General features: G+C 39.0%; 1 protein-coding gene across 4 annotated transcripts in view; it reads right to left on the bottom strand.

The window, feature by feature from the left end:
• dlgap4b (discs, large (Drosophila) homolog-associated protein 4b) overlaps positions 1 to 18,627 on the bottom strand; it is a 363,341-nt gene that overhangs the window by 142,112 nt on the left and 202,602 nt on the right. For all 4 annotated transcript variants that reach the window (XM_061984691.1, XM_061984692.1, XM_061984690.1 and 1 more), the window contains exon 3: positions 16,177 to 16,216. The gene's annotated coding sequence lies outside the window, so the exon portion shown is untranslated. The remainder of the gene's footprint in view (positions 1 to 16,176; positions 16,217 to 18,627) is intronic.

Below are 18,627 nucleotides of genomic sequence, written 5' to 3' on the forward strand. Positions count from 1 at the left end.
AGGACCGAGCTACAATCACAACCTAAAGAGGAGAAAAGGAAATATCTGCTCAAAGTGTATTCAATACACTTCAAAAAAGCATTTTTTCACGACCCAGGACAAATCATAGGCATGAATTCAAAGGAACATCAGCACTCATGCACACAGCTACAAGCATACACAAAAGAAATGCTGGGTTATTTTGGCAACCCAATTTATGGGTTGCTAGTCTTGAATTACACTTGTATGAAGAACAACCCATTTTTGGGGTTATAAGGTTATTTTTTTCACAAAATTTCTGAGTTTTCAAAAAGAACTATTTTTGAGTTGTTTTTCAATGAGTAACCCATTTCGGGGTTGTACGGGTATTATTTTAACTCAATTTCTGGGTTTTCAAAATGATGAGCTATATTTGAGTTGTTTTTCAAAGAGTAACTCATTTTTGGGTTTTAAGGGTATTATTTTAACAACATTTCTGGGTTTTCAAAATGATTAACTACTTTTGAGTTGTTTTTCAACGAGTAACCCATTTTTTGGTTATAATTGTATTATTTTAACTCAATTTCTGGGTTTTCAAAATTATGAACTATTTTTGAGTTGTTTTTCAATGAATAACCCATTTTTGGGTTACAAGGGTATTATTTTAACAAAATGTATGGGTTTTCAAAAGAAACTATTATTGAGTTGTTTTTCAATGAGTACCGTAACCCATTTTTTGGGTTATAAGGGTATTATTTTAACTCAATTTCTGGGTTTTCAAAATGATGAGCTAATTTTAGTTGTTTTTCAATGAGTAACCCATTTTTGGGTTATAGGGGTATTATTTTAACTCGATTTCTGGGTTTTCAAAATGATGAACTACTTTTGAGGGTTTTTTTCCCAATGAGTACCGGTAACCCATTTTTGGGTTATAAGGGTATTACTTTAACTCAATTTCTGGGTTTTCAAAATGATGAACTATTTTTGAGTTGTCTTTCAATGAGTAACCCATTTTTGGGTTATAAGGGTAATATTTTAACTCAATATCTGTGTTTTCCAAATTATTAACTATGTTTGAGTTATTTTTCAATGACTAACCCATTTTTGGTTGCAAGGCATTTTTTAAATTATTATTTTTTTTATTAAAAAGTTACTTTTTTCTTGAAGGGGATTTTTATTATGGAATAATCTCTTTAACATTATTTACAACCACACATCTGATGTACATGACATGCGTCCTTTACCTTTGAAAGAGGTACTAAATATTAAAGCATGCTGTATAGGACTACTATGACTATATTCTTATACATGCACCTTCAATACTTCAATACTGCGCCAACACACACACACACACACACACACACACACACACACACACACACACACACACACACACACACACACACACACACACACACACACACACACAACACACACACACACACACACACACACACACACACACTGAGAGTGTGCCTGACAAGCTCAAAGAGCCATTATTCCGAGGGCACTTCAGCAATGAACCTGAGCTGTGCTTCCATTCTAAAAATCCGCCTTCATTTAAAGGAAGTCAATCAAAGTGTATTGCAGTGGGAAGAACTTGTCCCTTCAGAGCATACCAGATTTGAATGAAGGCCTAACAACTCCGCTCAGGGTTTTATCAGGCGGCCTTGGCGGTTTTCAACCGATAAAAAGCATCCTAGTCTCAACCCGAAAGCCGCGTGCGGTGTATGGACTGGTTTTGACCAGTGGGGGCCCGTCAGGGCCAGCAAAGTCTTACATAAATCATGATCATAAACTGATAAAAGTTAATTTCATGTTTAATTGACTTTCCCTATATATCAAAAATAGCCATTATATTCTCTTCATGTCATTTTATGCGTTAGTGTTGCTTTTATCCAATCAGAATTCAGCTAGCTTGTTTTGCCAGCACTGCATGAAATCTTCCCCAGGTCTTCGGAATCAACACACACACACACACACACACACACACAGTTGATAGACAGTTGCGTTAGCCAATCAGATCACGAGTTGTTGGCAGCATTGAACCGTCGAACGTGTTACACACGCCTCGATACTCTTTTGTGACTCGCAAGTGAGTATCCAATCACGCGTTGAGAAAGCAGGAAGTGCTATGCAAATTGACGAGACCCATTGTTGATTAGGTTGCGGATAATTACTTGCGAGGCCATTTTCAAGAAGGACATTTCCAGAGAAGCTAGATCTCGTGACATTGTTGGTTTTTAAAAGGAGAGGATCATGTTCGGCAGTGCACACACACAAAGTACTTACAAGCAGACACAGTGTGTAGGCAGAAAAGGGAAAATGGACGCATTTTGGTGTAAAAAGTAAAGATAAAGGTGAAGTTATAACACTGAAACACCCTCAGGAAGAGGTGCTTTAAGACCTGGCTAGCCAGCTAGTTAGTGGCTAACATCCATCTGCAATCGGCAGTGTTTTAGCTACTTCTAAATCACTAATCCTCGCCTCCATGGCGACAAATAAAGTACATTTCTTACAAGTAGCATTATCACTGGAGGAGGAGGAATAGCTAAACATGCTTCACTACACACCGTAGGAGGATACAATAGCTCACCGGCGTCACAATGTAAACAAATGCCATGGGTGGATCTACACCTGACATCCACTGTAATGATACCAAGTTCAAGTGCATATCTAGTTGATACTACTATGATTACATCTATAATTGTTATCGTCACAAAATCTTTTTTCCTTTTTTAAAATTCCTATTATGTTTATACACTCAGTAAATACATCTCTGGACACATGAGGACTTTGAATATGACTAATGTATGATCCTGTAACTACTTGGTATCAGATCGATACCTAAATGTGTGGTATCGTCCAAAACTAATGTAATGTATCAAAGAAGAGAATAATAAGTGATTATTACATTTTAACAGAAGTGTAGATAAAACATGTTAAAACAGAAAGTAAGCAGATATTAACAGTAAATGAACAAGTGGATTGATAATCAATTTGTACAGTTTGTCCCTCATAATGTTGACAAAATATTAGTTAGATAAATGACACATTATGTTACTGCATACGTCAGCAGACTAATTAGGAGTCTTTGTTTGTTTACTTACTACTAAAAGACAAGTTGTCTAGTATGTTCACTATTTTATTTAAGGACTAAATTACAATAATAAACATATGTTTAATGTACCCTAAGATTTGTGTTCAAATAAAGACAAAAATGCTATTTTTTTTTGTTCTCTTTGTTTTACAAAAGTATCCAAAAGTATTGAAAAGGATCAAAATATATTTTGGTACCGGTACCAAAATATTGGTATGGGGACAACCCTACAGTACCACATATAAATATGTTTTAATTACTGAAGCGGGATTATTGGTTTTTAAATGCTCCGTTTTGTCCACTATTGCAATGATTGCAGTGTGTTTCTGTACACTATTTCTCTCATAAACCATGGTACTATGTGTGGACATAAACCATGGTATTATGTGTGGACATAAACCATGGTACTATGTGTGGACATAAACCACGGTACTATGTGTGGACATAAACCATGGTACTATGTGTAGACATAAACCATGGTACTATGTGTGGACATAAACCATGGTACTATGTGTAGACATAAACCATGGTACTATGTGTGGACATAAACCATGGTACTATGTGTGGACATAAACCATGGTACTATGCCAGGTATTTACTAGAGTCGGACATCACTGAAGGCCGAGGCATGAAATGCTCAGTCCGCCACTGGTTTTGACCAAGCTAGAAACCTAATCCACTTGAAAAAAACGCCCTTGGACTGACACACTAAAGCCACAGTGTGGTTTCCCCCCGGCGGGCGAGGTCTGGCGCCTGCCTAGGGCGGACCACGTGACAGGAAACTGCCTGTCAAATCCCCGGGTGATGTCATAACAATACCCAAATGGCCGTCTGTCAAGCTGTCAGCTGCACCGGGTGGGGGCCGTCGCCATGACGACGGCCATACAGCCAGCAGGACAGGCCAAGATGGTACGTTAGATACGACACAAAGAGATGACATTTAGGTGACGGGGTCTATATAGTATATCATCAGTGCAGATTTGGGCCTATTTTAAAAGGTTAGAGGAAAATATATAACTGATCCATGGAAAAAAATATTCAAAAAGGGATTGAGTGGATTTTTACACTCATAAGAAAAATATATTTTTCAAAGATTTAAACCATTTATCATGCTACCTCACTCACAAGTACTTAGAGAAGAAAAGACTGGTGTACATCATGTCTTTACATCTGAGGGGTCCACAAATTAAATATTAATTGGTGAAGGAAAAAAATCACCAAAAAAAACGTATTTGATTGACATAACGGGTGCCGTGATGCTGTGATCGTGACGCTAACGAGAAAAAGGATATGTATGTTTGCAGTTGATTTCCTGCTACAAATATAACTGTGAGGAAGATGCAGACTGGACCTTTAAATGTTACATTTAGCAGGAAAAGTTAAGTTAAAGTTAAAGTACCATTTATAGTCACTCACACACACACTCGGTGTGGTGGAATGACCCTCTGCATTTGACCCATTCCCTTGTTCCACCCCCTGGGATGGGGTGAGGGGAGCAGTGAGCAGCAGCGGTGGCCGCGCTCGGGAATCATTTTTGGTAATTTAATCCCCAATTCCAACCCTTGATGCTGAGTGCCAAGCAGGGAGGTAACGGCTCCCATTTTTATTGTCTTTGGTATGACTGGGCCGGGGTTTGAACTCACGACCTACCGATCTCAGGGCGGACACTCTAACCACAAGGCTACTGAGCAGGCTGAAACGGGGGGGAAAAAAAGGGAAGCCCAAAACGGTGATGTTTCATTGAGAATATAGACACGACGCTCAAAAATCTGTCAAAAGGTCTTAGTACGACTTTGGTAAACTACAAAGATGGATTGTCGGAGCATTATGTCCATACTTGCCAACCTTGAGACCTCCGATTTCGGGAGGTGTGGTTGGGGGCGTGGTTGGGGGCGTGGTTAAGAGGGGAGGAGTATATTTAGAGCTAGAATTCACCAGGTAAAGTATTTCATATATATATATATATATACAGGTAAAAGCCAGTAAATTAGAATATTTTGAAAAACTTGATTTATTTCAGTAATTGCATTCAAAAGGTGTAACTTGTACATTATATTTATTCATTGCACACAGACTGATGCATTCAAATGTTTATTTCATTTAATTTTGATGATTTGAAGTGGCAACAAATGAAAATCCAAAATTCCGTGTGTCACAAAATTAGAATATTACTTAAGGCTAATACAAAAAAAGGATTTTTAGAAATGTTGGCCAACTGAAAAGTATGAAAATGAAAAATATGAGCATGTACAATACTCAATACTTGGTTGGAGCTCCTTTTGCCTCAATTACTGCGTTAATGCGGCGTGGCATGGAGTCGATGAGTTTCTGGCACTGCTCAGGTGTTATGAGAGCCCAGGTTGCTCTGATAGTGGCCTTCAACTCTTCTGCGTTTTTGGGTCTGGCATTCTGCATCTTCCTTTTCACAATACCCCACAGATTTTCTATGGGGCTAAGGTCAGGGGAGTTGGCGAGCCAATTTAGAACAGAAATACCATGGTCCGTAAACCAGGCACGGGTAGATTTTGCGCTGTGTGCAGGCGCCAAGTCCTGTTGGAACTTGAAATCTCCATCTCCATAGAGCAGGTCAGCAGCAGAAAGCATGAAGTGCTCTCAAACTTGCTGGTAGACGGCTGCGTTGACCCTGGATCTCAGGAAACAGAGTGGACCGACACCAGCAGATGACATGGCACCCCAAACCATCACTGATGGTGGAAACTTTACACTAGACTTCAGGCAACGTGGATCCTGTGCCTCTCCTGTCTTCCTCCAGACTCTGGGACCTCGATTTCCAAAGGAAATGCAAAATTTGCTTTCGTCAGAAAACATGACTTTGGACCATTAAGCAGCAGTCCAGCTGGTGTCGGTCCACTCTGTTTCCTGAGATCCAGGGTCAACGCAGCCGTCTACCAGCAAGTTTTAGAGCACTTCATGCTTCCTGCTGCTGACCTGCTCTATGGAGATGGAGATTTTAAGTTCCAACAGGACTTGGCGCCTGCACACAGCGCAAAATCTACCCGTGCCTGGTTTACGGACCATGGTATTTCTGTTCTAAATTGGCCCGCCAACTCCCCTGACCTTAGCCCCATAGAAAATCTGTGGGGTATTGTGAAAAAGAAGATGCAGAATGCCAGACCCAAAAACGCAGAAGAGTTGAAGGCCACTATCAGAGCAACCTGGGCTCTCATAACACCTGAGCAGTGCCAGAAACTCATCGACTCCATGCCACGCCGCATTAACGCAGTAATTGAGGCAAAAGGAGCTCCAACCAAGTATTGAGTATTGTACATGCTCATATTTTTCATTTTCATACTTTTCAGTTGGCCAACATTTCTAAAAATCCCTTTTTTGTATTAGCCTTAAGTAATATTCTAATTTTGTGACACACGGAATTTTGGATTTTCATTTGTTGCCACTTCAAATCATCAAAATTAAATGAAATAAACATTTGAATGCATCAGTCTGTGTGCAATGAATAAATATAATGTACAAGTTACACCTTTTGAATGCAATTACTGAAATAAATCAAGTTTTTCAAAATATTCTAATTTACTGGCTTTTACCTGTATATTTGGGATTCAAAATCAATACGTTTTTAATAACATTGGATGTCAGTTTTATTATTAACTACGTTCCTCCATACAATTCATAAACAGCTCTGATCAATTTCTATATTACTTAATAGAAAACTGGTTTAGCTTGATAAAATTATACCCAAACATTCACAATAGTGGCTGGACAGGACAGATTTTGGAAACACATTTTTTTTTTTTTTTTTTACATGTCCAAAAGAGAAAGGGATGATACACTATTTTCTTGGAATCAATTTTTGATTTTTTTCCCGTAATCGATTAAGAATCATAACACATAAGTGAAGTGAAGTAAAGTGAATTATATTTATATAGCGCTTTCCTCTAGTGCAGGGGTCGGCAACCTTTACCAGTCAAAGAGCCATTTTGACCAGTTTCACAAATTATAGAAAACAATTGGAGCCACAAATTTTTTTTGAAATTTAAAATGTATTAACACTGCATACAAAGTTTTTTTTGCTTTGTGCTATGTATCAACTAGGGGTCTCAAAAACACTGTCCACACCTTAATATGGTATTTGAATGCTGGTGCGGCACGCAGGTTTTACATGAATGGCGCTTACCAGCGTCATGCATGCCGTGATGGTACAGCATATAGCGCCCACTACAAGCAGCGTGCCCGATCAGCCACACGTTGTATGAAGCCTCCGCTTGCTCACATAGGTGACAGCAAGGCATACTTGGTCAACAACCACACAGGTTACACTGACGGTGGTGGTATAAAAAAAACAAAACTTTAACACTCTTACTAATAATGCGCCACACTGTGAACCCACACCAAACAAGAATGACAAACACATTTCGGGAGAACATCTGCACCGTAACACAACATAAACACAATAGGACAAATACCCAGAATCCCATGCAGCCCTAACTCTTGGGATACATTATACACCCTCGCTACCAAACCCCGCCCACCTCAACCGACGCACAGAAGGGGGCGGTTGATGTTTGAGGGAGCAGGGTTGGGGTGGGGGCGGGGTTTGGTGGTAGCAGGGGTGTATAATGTAGCCCGGAAGAGTCAGGGCTGCATGGGATTCTGGGTATTTGTTCTGTTGTGTTTATGTTGTGTTAAGGTGCAGATGTTCTCCCGAAATGTGTTTGTCATTCTTGTTTGGTTTTGGTTCAAAGTGTGGCGCATTATTAGTAAGAGTGTTAAAGTTGTTTTATATGGTCACCGTCAGTGTAATCTGTGTGTCTGTTGACCAAGTATGCATTGCTGTCACATATGTGTGCAATTAGATAATGCATGCTGTATAACAAATGATTGGGCGGGCACGCTGTTTATACAGATTGTAGAGGGCGCCAAATGCTGTAACATCATGACACGCCCTAATTATAACTTTAAGGGTGAAAATTGGTAAATATTAATCCCGGGAAATTTTCTGCGAGAGGCACTGAAATCCAGAAGTCTCCCGGGAAAATCGGGGTGTTCGGCAAGTAAGCTGCTGAGCCGCATCAGAGTGATCAAAGAGCCACATGCGGCTCCGGAGCCGCGGGTTGCCGACCCCTGCTCTAGTGACTCAAAGCGCTTTACATAGTGAAACCCAATATCTAAGTTACATTTAAACCAGTGTGGGTGGCACTGGGAGCAGATGGGTAAAGTGTCTTGCCCAAGGACACAACGGCAGTGACTAGGATGGTGGAAGCGGGAATCGAACCTGGAACCCTCAAGTTGCTGGCACGACCACTCTACCAACCGAGCTATGCCGAATCACGAATATACTTTTTAATCACTAATCACTGCTATATTGGAATTCTTATTAATATTGATACTGTTGTTGATATTATACATTTTTGTTTGACCACTTTTGGATTATTTTGTGTCATGTTTGTGTGTCCTCAATTGCTCTGTTGATTGTTATTCTGAATGTTGTTGGGCCACAGAACTTTCCTCTAGAAGGTCTTATCTTTGTCCATGTGATGTCAGGTGAAACAAAAATGGAGCTGTTTGGCCACAATACCCAGCAATATGTTTGGTGGCGAAAAGGTGAGGCCTTTAATCCCAGGAACACCATACCTACCTTCAAGCATGGTGGTGGTAGTATTATGCTCTGGGCCTGTTTTGCTGCCACTGGAACTGGTGCTTAAAATGGGACAATGAAAAAGGAGGATTACCTCCAAAATCTTCAGGACAACCTAAAATCATCAGCCCGGAGGTTGGGTCTTGGGCGCAGTTGGGTGTTCCAACAGGACAATGACCCCAAACACACGTCAAAAGTGGTAAAGGAATGGCTAAATCAGGCTAGAATGAAGGTTTTAGAATGGCCTTCCCAAAGTCCTGACGTGTGGACAATGCTGAAGAAACAACTCCATGTAAGAAAACCAACACATTTAGCTGGACTACACCAATTTTGTCAAGAGGAGTGGTCAAAAATTCTACCAGAAGCTTGTGGATGGCTACCAAAAGCGCCTTATTGCAGTGAAATTTGCCAAGGGACATGTAAGCAAATATTAACATTGCTGTATGTATACTTTTGACCCAGCAGATTTGCTCACATTTTCAGTAGACCCATAATAAATTCATAAAAGAACCAAACTTCATGAATGTTTTTTGTGACCAACAAGTATGTGCTCCAATCACTCTATCACAAAAAAATAAGAGTTGTAGAAATGATTGGAAACTCAAGACAGCCATGACATTATGTTCTTTACAAGTGTATGTCCACTTTTGACCACGACTGTATTTATATGTACTTTTTTGGACACCTTTGTAGACAGTCGGGAAAAGTGTAACCCTTCAATCCCATCACTGCAGTCTCATTCAGAGAGAGTGTCACTTGGATCAGAACGTTTCTACACTTGCATCATAACATTTCTACACTTGGATCATAACGTTTCTACACTTGGATCATAACGTTTCTACACTTGGATCATAACGTTTCTACACTTGGATCATAACGTTTCTACACTTGCATCATGACGTTTCTACACTTGGATCATAACGTTTCTACACTTGGATCATAACGTTTCTACACTTGCATCATGACGTTTCTACACTTGGATCATAACGTTTCTACACTTCCCGCCCTGGCAAATGTTGCCCCTGTGTGAAAGTATGAATTCCCCGCAGCGAAAGTGGTGTGGTTGACATTATCATGAGAATAATTACACAGCGTGGAGATCATTTCTAGCACCTCTGGCGGGGCCTATTGTGAGCGGGCTTTCACTTTCACTTCATCCACTGGTGAGGGGGGTGGTGGTGGGTGGGGGATAGGCCCAGGAGCCTCACTGCAGGCGTGGAGCGGAGTGCTGTGATTGGGAGGTTTGGTTATCACCCAAACACAGCCAGCAGGTCCCCGTGTGTACAGGAGAGCGTGAATCAGTACACACACGAGGGAGCTGCGCATTATGTGAGATTGTAAGAATAGTGTTTTAATGCTTTTGTCATGCTGCTTATAGAGCGCCGACAAGGACGTGTGTGTGTGTGTGTGTGTGTGTGTGTGTGTGCGTGTGTGTGTGTGTGTGTGTGCGTGTGTGTGTGTGTGTGCGTGTGTGTAAGGATGAACATGAAAGAATGAATGACCGTGGCTCGACATTAGGGAATCTATTTATCCCCATTGAGGTTGTTTTTTTCCCCCCTCAGGGATAATCCCGACAGTAAAAGTCATTGATTCTGCTCAAAAGGCAGTGGAAGTCTTCTTCAGAGAGACATGCGTGTATTATGGCAAGGAAAATACTACAATTCAACTGTTTGCAAGTTACATCTTATTACCTCAGGGTGATCTACTAAGACCGCGTGTACAATTGATATCACGTATATACAGTTGTGGTCAAAAGTGGACATACACTTGTAAAGAACATAATGTCATGGCTGTCTTGAGTTTCCAATCATTTCTACAACTCTTATTTGTTTGTGATAGAGTGATTGGAGCACATACTTGTTGGTCACAAAAAACATTCATGAAGTTTGGTTCTTTTATGAATTTATTATGGGTCTACTGAAAATGTGAGCAAATCTGCTGGGTCAAAAGTATACATACAGCAATGTTAATATTTGCTTACATGTCCCTTGGCAAGTTTCACTGCAATAATGTGCTTTTGGTAGCCATCCACAAGCTGCTGGCAAGCTTCTGCTTGAATGTTTGACCACAAAATTGGTGCAGTTCAGCTAAAAGTGTTGGTTTTCTGACATGGACTTGTTTCGTCAGCATTGTCCACATGTTTAAGTCAGGACTTTGGGAAGGCCATTCTAAAACCTTCATTCTAGCCTGATTTAGCCATTCCTTTACAACTTTTGACGTGTGTTTGGGGTCATTGTCCTGTTGGAACACCCAACTGCGCCCAAGACCCAACCTCCGGGCTGATGATTTTAGGTTGTCCTGAAGAATTTGGAGGTAATTCTCCTGTTTCATTGTCCCATTTAAAGCACCAGTTCCATTGGCAGCAAAACAGGCCCAGAGCATAATACTACCACCACCATGCTTGACGGTGGGATTGGTGTTCCTGGGATTAAAGGCCTCACCTTTTTGTCCTCCAAACATATTGCTGGGTATTGTGGCCAAACAGCTCCATTTTTGTTTCATCTGACCACAGAACTTTCCTCCAGAAGGTCTTATCTTTGTCCATGTGATGTCAGATGAAACAAAAATTAAGCTGTTTGGCCACAATACCAAAAACTGTATATATATATATATATATATATATATATATATATATATATACATATATATTAGGGCTGCAACAACTAATCGATTAAATCGATTAAAATCGATTATAAAAATAGTTGGCGATTAATTTAGTCATCGATTCGTTGGATCTATGCTATGCGCATGCGCAGAGGCAACTTTTTAAAAAATATTTGTATTTTTTATTATAAACCTTTAATTATAAACTGCAACATTTACAAACAGCTGAGAAACAATAATCAAAATAAGTATGGTGCCAGTATGCTGTTTTTTCCCAATAAAATACTGGAAAGGATAGAAATGTAGTTTCTCTCTTTTATCCGATTATTAATCGATTAATCGAAGTAATAATCGACAGATTAATCGATTATCAATTTACTTGTTAGTTGCAGCCCTAATATATAAATAAATAAATATATATATATATATATATATATATATATATATATATATATATATATATATATATATATATATATATATATATATATATATATATATATATATATATATATATATGGCTCTTCAACGTGTGCCATTTTTACAAATATAAGGACTTTTGTCAAAGCTAGAACCAATTGTTCATGTTTACATTGATTCTTATGGACAACTCTGCTTCACTATACAAACTTTTCAGTTTACAAACCGTGTTCGGTAACCAATTACGTTTGTAAATTGAGATTCCACTGTACTATATTTATAATAATAATGATGGCTTAGATTTCTAGACACTCAAAGTGCTTTACAGTGAGAACTGAGAACCCATTATTCATTCATTCACTCCACATTCACCATGATGGTGGTAAGCTACATTCGTAGCCCCAGCTGCCCTGGACCAGACTGATGGAAACATGGCTGCCAGTTTGCCCCTAAGACCACCACTAAAACATTCATATGCATTCATACACCGGTGTGAGCGGCACTGGGGGCAAGGTAGGTGAGGTGTCTTGCCCAAGGACTCAGGGACTCGGATGCTTGAAGCTGGATCCGTACCAGCTAACGATGTCACGGTATGAACACTTCTCATCACAATTATTGTGACCAAAATGATCACGTTTATCATTATTATCGCGGTTATTTTAAATATGCTCAACATTTTCCAAAACTACTTTGACTGAAATCTTTTAACCAATTTTTTTTTTTTTTAAACACACACAACCGGTATTTGTAATAACAATGTTATTTAATAAATAACAGCGTTAGTAACGCCGTTACTTTTACTAGTAATGAGTAATCTAATTAATTACTTTTAAGTATGTTAATCAAATAGGAAGAGGCAACATCACACTGTGACACAACAAACAACATACGCACACAATGGGAATATTGAACTAATGATTGAAGTGACAAGCTGCCATCCAAACAATACCCCGTTTGTTGACAAAAATATATGACAGCCATGGAAGCACATTCAATCTCTTTATTAAGCAGAGGTAACATAATCCGGTGAAAAGGTTAAAAAGAGCTGGCATCGAAACCGACAAAGTGCACAGCTTTCTGCTAAAGCTAAAAAACACAGCGATGTGGCACACGTCACTAGGCAACAGGCTCTGCCTTTTAAAAGCAAAGACTCCGCACACTGTGCGCTTACACTAAACATCTCTCAAATGCATATGCCAGATATTTAATTTTTTTTTTTTTTTTTTAATTACGTATGAATTAATTTCTTTAGTAATTAATTACATTTATTAAATATCAATTCCGTTAGTAATTCAAAAATGTTTTGGTAAACTAACGGGCAACCGTAATTGATTACTTTTTAAAAAGTAATTCTCAGAACGCTGCAAACAACACATTCAAAATGTACGCATTAAAAACATAGTAACATGGCGGAAACAAAATAATAACATAAATGAAAATAAATACCAACATTATGGATATAAGACGTTATTGCACTTATTGTCCATATAGATAAAAATAGTGTTCACGTATGAGATCTAGTCTTAAAAATAGCGCTGCACGATTATGGCCAAAATAATAATTACGATTATTAATCAGGATTATTCATTATGTTGGGTAAAACAGTGTTGGGGTGTAGGATGCTTATTTAGAGCCGAACTATTTGAGCAATTGGACTAATTTAGTTAGGGTTGTACGGTATACCGGTACTAGTATAGTATTGTGGTACTAATGTATCAAAAATGGTACTATACTCTGTTTGAAAAGTACCGCTTTGCCATTTTATTTTTTTTAACGGGCATGACGCCGCGTCATCGTCACGTCGTGACATTGCTGGTTTTACGAGCAGAGGAGCATGTTCGGCAGCGCACACACACACACACAGAGTACTTACAAGCAGACACAGTGTGTAGACAGAAAAGGGAGAATGGACGCATTTTGGTGTAAAAAGTAAAGATAAAGGTGAAGTTATAACACTGAAACACCCTCAGGAAGAGGTGCTTTAAGACATGGCAAGCTAGCTAACATCCATCCGCAGTCGGCAGTGTTTTAGCTACTTCTAAATCACTAATAAAGTATGTTTCTTACAAGTATGAGGAATAGCTAAACATGCTTCACTACACACCGTAGGAGGATACAATAGCTCACCGGCGTCACAATGTAAACAAATGCCATGGGTGGATCTACACCTGACATCCACTGTAATGATACCAAGTACAGGAGCGTATCTAGTCGATACTACTATGATTACATCGATATTTTTTATCGTCACAAAATCTTTTTTCCTTTTTGTAAAATTCATATTACGTTTATAAACTCAGGAAATACGTCCCTGGACACATGAGGACTTTGAATATAACCAATATATGATCCTGTAACTACTTGGTATCGGATCGATACCTAAATGTGTGGTATCATCCAAAACTAATGTAAAGTATCAAAGAAGAGAAGAATAAGTGATTATTGCATTTTAACAGAAGTGTAGATATAACATGTTAAAACAGAAAATAAGCAGATATTAACAGTAAATAAAGAAGTAGATTAATAATCCATTTTTACAGTTTGTCCCTCATAATGTTGACAAAATAATAGGTAGATAAATGACACAATATGTTACTGCATACGTCAGCAGACTAATTAGGAGTCTTTGTTTGTTTTCTTACTACTAAAATACAAGTTTGTTCACTATTTTATTTAAGGACTAAATTACAATAATAAACATATGTTTCATGTACCCTAAGATTTTTTGGTCAAATAAAGACAATAATGACATTTTTTGTGGTCCCCTTTATTTAGAAAAATATCGAGAAGTATCGAAATACATTTTGGTACTGATTGAAGAATTGTGTTTGTTCCATTTTTCGCCACCAACTGACATAAACACCTTCACTTATTTCACCAGGACTTATAAGGCGCATGATTTCAAATTCTGCAAAACCCGCTAGAATAGTCCGTCCTCCTCAGTTATTGACGTCGCCTCAAGCCCTCCTTGAGCCGGGGATGAAACAATGTCTAAAACAGGAAGCCGAGATGAAGGTTACTTTTGAAATGTGGATTTGACTTCCTCATCCTGCCGCCTGTTCGTCTCCTTTAAAGTGCCGTCCCTTAGCGTTTGCGGGGGAATGGCAAAAAGCAACGTTTGTAAGTTTTACAATACATCCAAAACAATTCATGCTTACTAAACCGTCCCATGTGTGATGTCTGTTGGAGTGTTTTCATGCATATTTGTACGTGCTATCGTAATGTCATCAAGCTAGTGTCGTTAGCATTAGCAAATATGCTAACAAAGTTAAAGTTAAAAGTGCCAATGATTGTCACACACACACTAGATGTGGCAAAATTATTCTCTGCATTTGACCCATCACCCTTGATCACCCCCTGGGAGGTGAGGGTAGCAGTGGGCAGCAGCGGTGGCCGCGCCCGGGAATAATTTTTGGTGATTCAACCCCCAATTCCAACCCTTGATGCTGAGTGTCAAGCAGGGAGGTAATGGGTCCTATTTTTATAGTCTTTGGTATGACTCGGCCGGGGTTTGAACACACAACCTACCGATCTCAGGGCGGACACTCTAACCACTAGGCCACTGAGTAGGTAACACGTCTCTATGTTAGTATTATTAACTTACAAATGCATTTTTTTTGTATTGTTTTAATTTCATAAATTCACCAAAACGTGACTGTGGATTTTTGAGTCTGTTTAGCTTTAGTGGGTCCTTGACCATGACTTCTGTTTTGTTTGATCAGCCGTTTAACTGCCGTGTTACAGACACTGTTTGGATGTGAATAAACATTTACAGAATATTCATAACAGGAAGCTGAGAGGAAGGTTGCTTTTGAAATGTGGATTGGACTTCCTCATCTTGCCGCCCGCTCGATCCCTTTGAAGTGCCGTCCCTTAGCGTTTGCGGGGGAATGGCAAAAAGCAACGTTTGTAAGTTTTACAATACAACCAAAACAATTCATACTTACTAAACCGTCCTATGTGTGATGTCTGTAGGAGTGATTTCATGCATATTTGTACGTTCTATCGTTATGTCATCAAGCTAGCGTCGTTAGCATTAGCTAATATGCTAACACGTCTCTAATTAACTTACAATGGCATTCTTTTTGTATTGTTTCAATTTCATAAATTCACCAAAACGTGACTGTGGAATTATTGAGTCTGTATAGCTTTAGTGGGTCCATGACCATTACTTCTGTTTTGTTTGATCACCCATTTTACTGCCGTATTACAGACACTGTTTGGATGTGAATAAACATTTACAGAATATTTGGAACAGGAAGCCGAGAGGAAGGTTACTTTTGAAATGTGGATTTGACTTCCTCATCCTGCCGCCTGCTCGTCCCCTTTGAAGTCCGTTAGCGTTTGCGGGGGAATGGCAATTATCCACAAAAATAACGTTATTCAGTCGGAGGTTAGGAGGTTCAAAGCTGCTGCGTTGTTTGCTCGTGTTTATGGAGCGATAAAAAAAAAAAAAAAGCAATCAAGTAAAAAGACTTACATTGGGAGGTCATTTCTCAGAAGTCCTGACGTGAGGCCACCTGAAAGAGACAACATGTTATTCTCCAGAAAATCCACATCTGAGGTCTTCGTGCGCATTACGGACTGCGTTGAAATAATCAGACGGAGGGCTATGGTGCCGAAGGGTAAGCAGCGAGGCCATGAGAAGTCTACTTTTACTCTTCTCTGACCTACTTTCTTGCACTGCCACGGCCCACGGATGCACCGCTCGCTTTAGCACATTTCAATCACAGCGGGCTCCCGCTCATCCATATTCTGCCGGCTTGCGCAACACCTGCGGTGTCGCGGACGCCATGACAATGTTGAGTGAGGACTCAGCAAACACTCCCGCCATGTGTTCTGCACCACACGCCACTGTGCACATATTAGGGGCCGAAGTTGTGTTCGTGCGTTGGTATGAATATAGGAGAACGTAGATTTGTAGCTTTTTCTGCGGCACACAGGCCGAGTGTACAGTATATTGCATCAAAACACATTTTGCCCCACGATATATTGACCTCCAAATGATTGCAGATAAACGATATTATTGTGTGAATGCTCCAAGGCATTCACACATATGGTCTTTCTTCTTCTTCTCCAGATTTTGGCACGCGCTACCTTCCACATTTTTCATCCGACTCAAACCGTTCTAACTTCAAACTATTCGAGAATCACAGGCTTTTCCTTGACAAATTCAAAAAATTCCGGGATTCCCCAGAATTCCGGGCCATTTTTCCCCATTTAAAATGAATTGGGCATTTTTCAAACTTCCACAATTTCCACATTTTTCAACCTATTCCAACCATTTCACCTTCAACATATTCCTACATTCTGGAAATTCAAACCATTATTTTTCCAAGTTCAAAAACTTCCAGAATTTTCCAGAATTCCTGGTTTTCCAAAACCCTATTTCCACCCTTTAATCCGGCGACTACTCCTCCCACATTTTTCAACCCACTAAAACCGTTCCACCGTAAAACATTCCTTCTAATCAGGACGAAAAACGAAATTGTTTTTTGAACTGAAAAACTTCCCGGTTTTGCCGAAATTCCAGGAATTCCGTAATACCATTTCTCAATTAAAATGTTACTACTTCAATATTTCTCGACCAATTTGAAAAATTTCAACACCAACAATTTTAGCTCATTCACAACATTCCAAATATTTAGCAGTTTCAAAAAAATTCCCGCTTTTCCCGAAATTTCCATGAAATTCCTATTGAAAAGAATGGGACATTTTTCAAAGTTCCACAACTCCCACATTTTTTATCCGATTCAAAACGTTCCTACTTCAAACTGTTCAGCCTATTCGAGAATCACAGGCTTTTCCTTGACAAATTCCGAAAATTCCCAGATTTCCGGGACATTTTTCCCCATTTAAAAATGAATTGGGCATTTTTCAAACTTTCACCATTTCCACATTTTTCAACCTATTCAAACCATTCCACCATTCTGGAAAATTCAATCTACTTGTCTTCCAAGTTTTAAACAATTCCAGGAATTTCCAGAATTCCTAGTTTTCCAAAGCCCTATTTCCACCCTTTTTTCTGGCAACTACTCCTTCCACATTTTTCGACCCACTTCAACCGTTCCACCATCAAAACATTGCTCTTAATCAGGACAAAAAACAAAGTTGTTTTTTTAACTGAAAAAGTTCCCGGTTTTGCCCAAATTCCAGGAATTCCATAATACTATTTCTTATATAAAATGTTACTACTTCAACATTTCTCGAAAATTATAACACCAAAAATTTCAACTCATTCACAAAATTCTAAATATTTAGCAGTTTCAAAAAAATTCCCGCTTTTCCATGAAATTCCCATTAAAAAGAATGGGACATTTTTCAAAGTTCCACAACTCCCACATTTTTTATCCGATTCAAAACGTTCCAACTTGAAACTGTTCAGCCTATTTCAAGACTCACAGGCTTCTCCTTGACAAATTAAAAAAATTCCCAGATTTCTCAGAATTCCCAGTTTTCCGGGACATTTTTCCTCATTTAAAATTAATTGGGCATTTTTCAAACTTTCACCATTTCCACATTTTTCAACCGATTCAAACCATTCCACCTTCAACACATTCCACCATTCTGGAAATTTAATCTACTTTTCTTCCAAGTTTAAAAAACTCCAGGGTTTTCCAGAATTCCTGGTTTTCCAAAGCCCTATTTCCACCCTTTACTCTGGCGACTACTCCTTCCACATTTTTCGACCCACTTCAACCGCTCTACCATCAAAACATTGTTCTTAATCAGGACAAAAAACAAAGTTGTTTTTTAAACTGAAAAAATTTCCGGTTTTGCCGAAATCCCAGGAATTCCGTAATACCATTTCTCAATTAAAATGTTACTACTTCAACATTTCTCCACCAATTTGAAAAATTCCAACACCAACAATTTCAGCTCATTCACAACATTCCAAATATTTAGCAGTTTCAAAAAAATTCCCGAAATT

Source organism: Nerophis lumbriciformis, linkage group LG23 (genome assembly GCF_033978685.3).
Source record: "Nerophis lumbriciformis linkage group LG23, RoL_Nlum_v2.1, whole genome shotgun sequence".
Classification (NCBI taxonomy): domain Eukaryota; kingdom Metazoa; phylum Chordata; class Actinopteri; order Syngnathiformes; family Syngnathidae; genus Nerophis; species Nerophis lumbriciformis.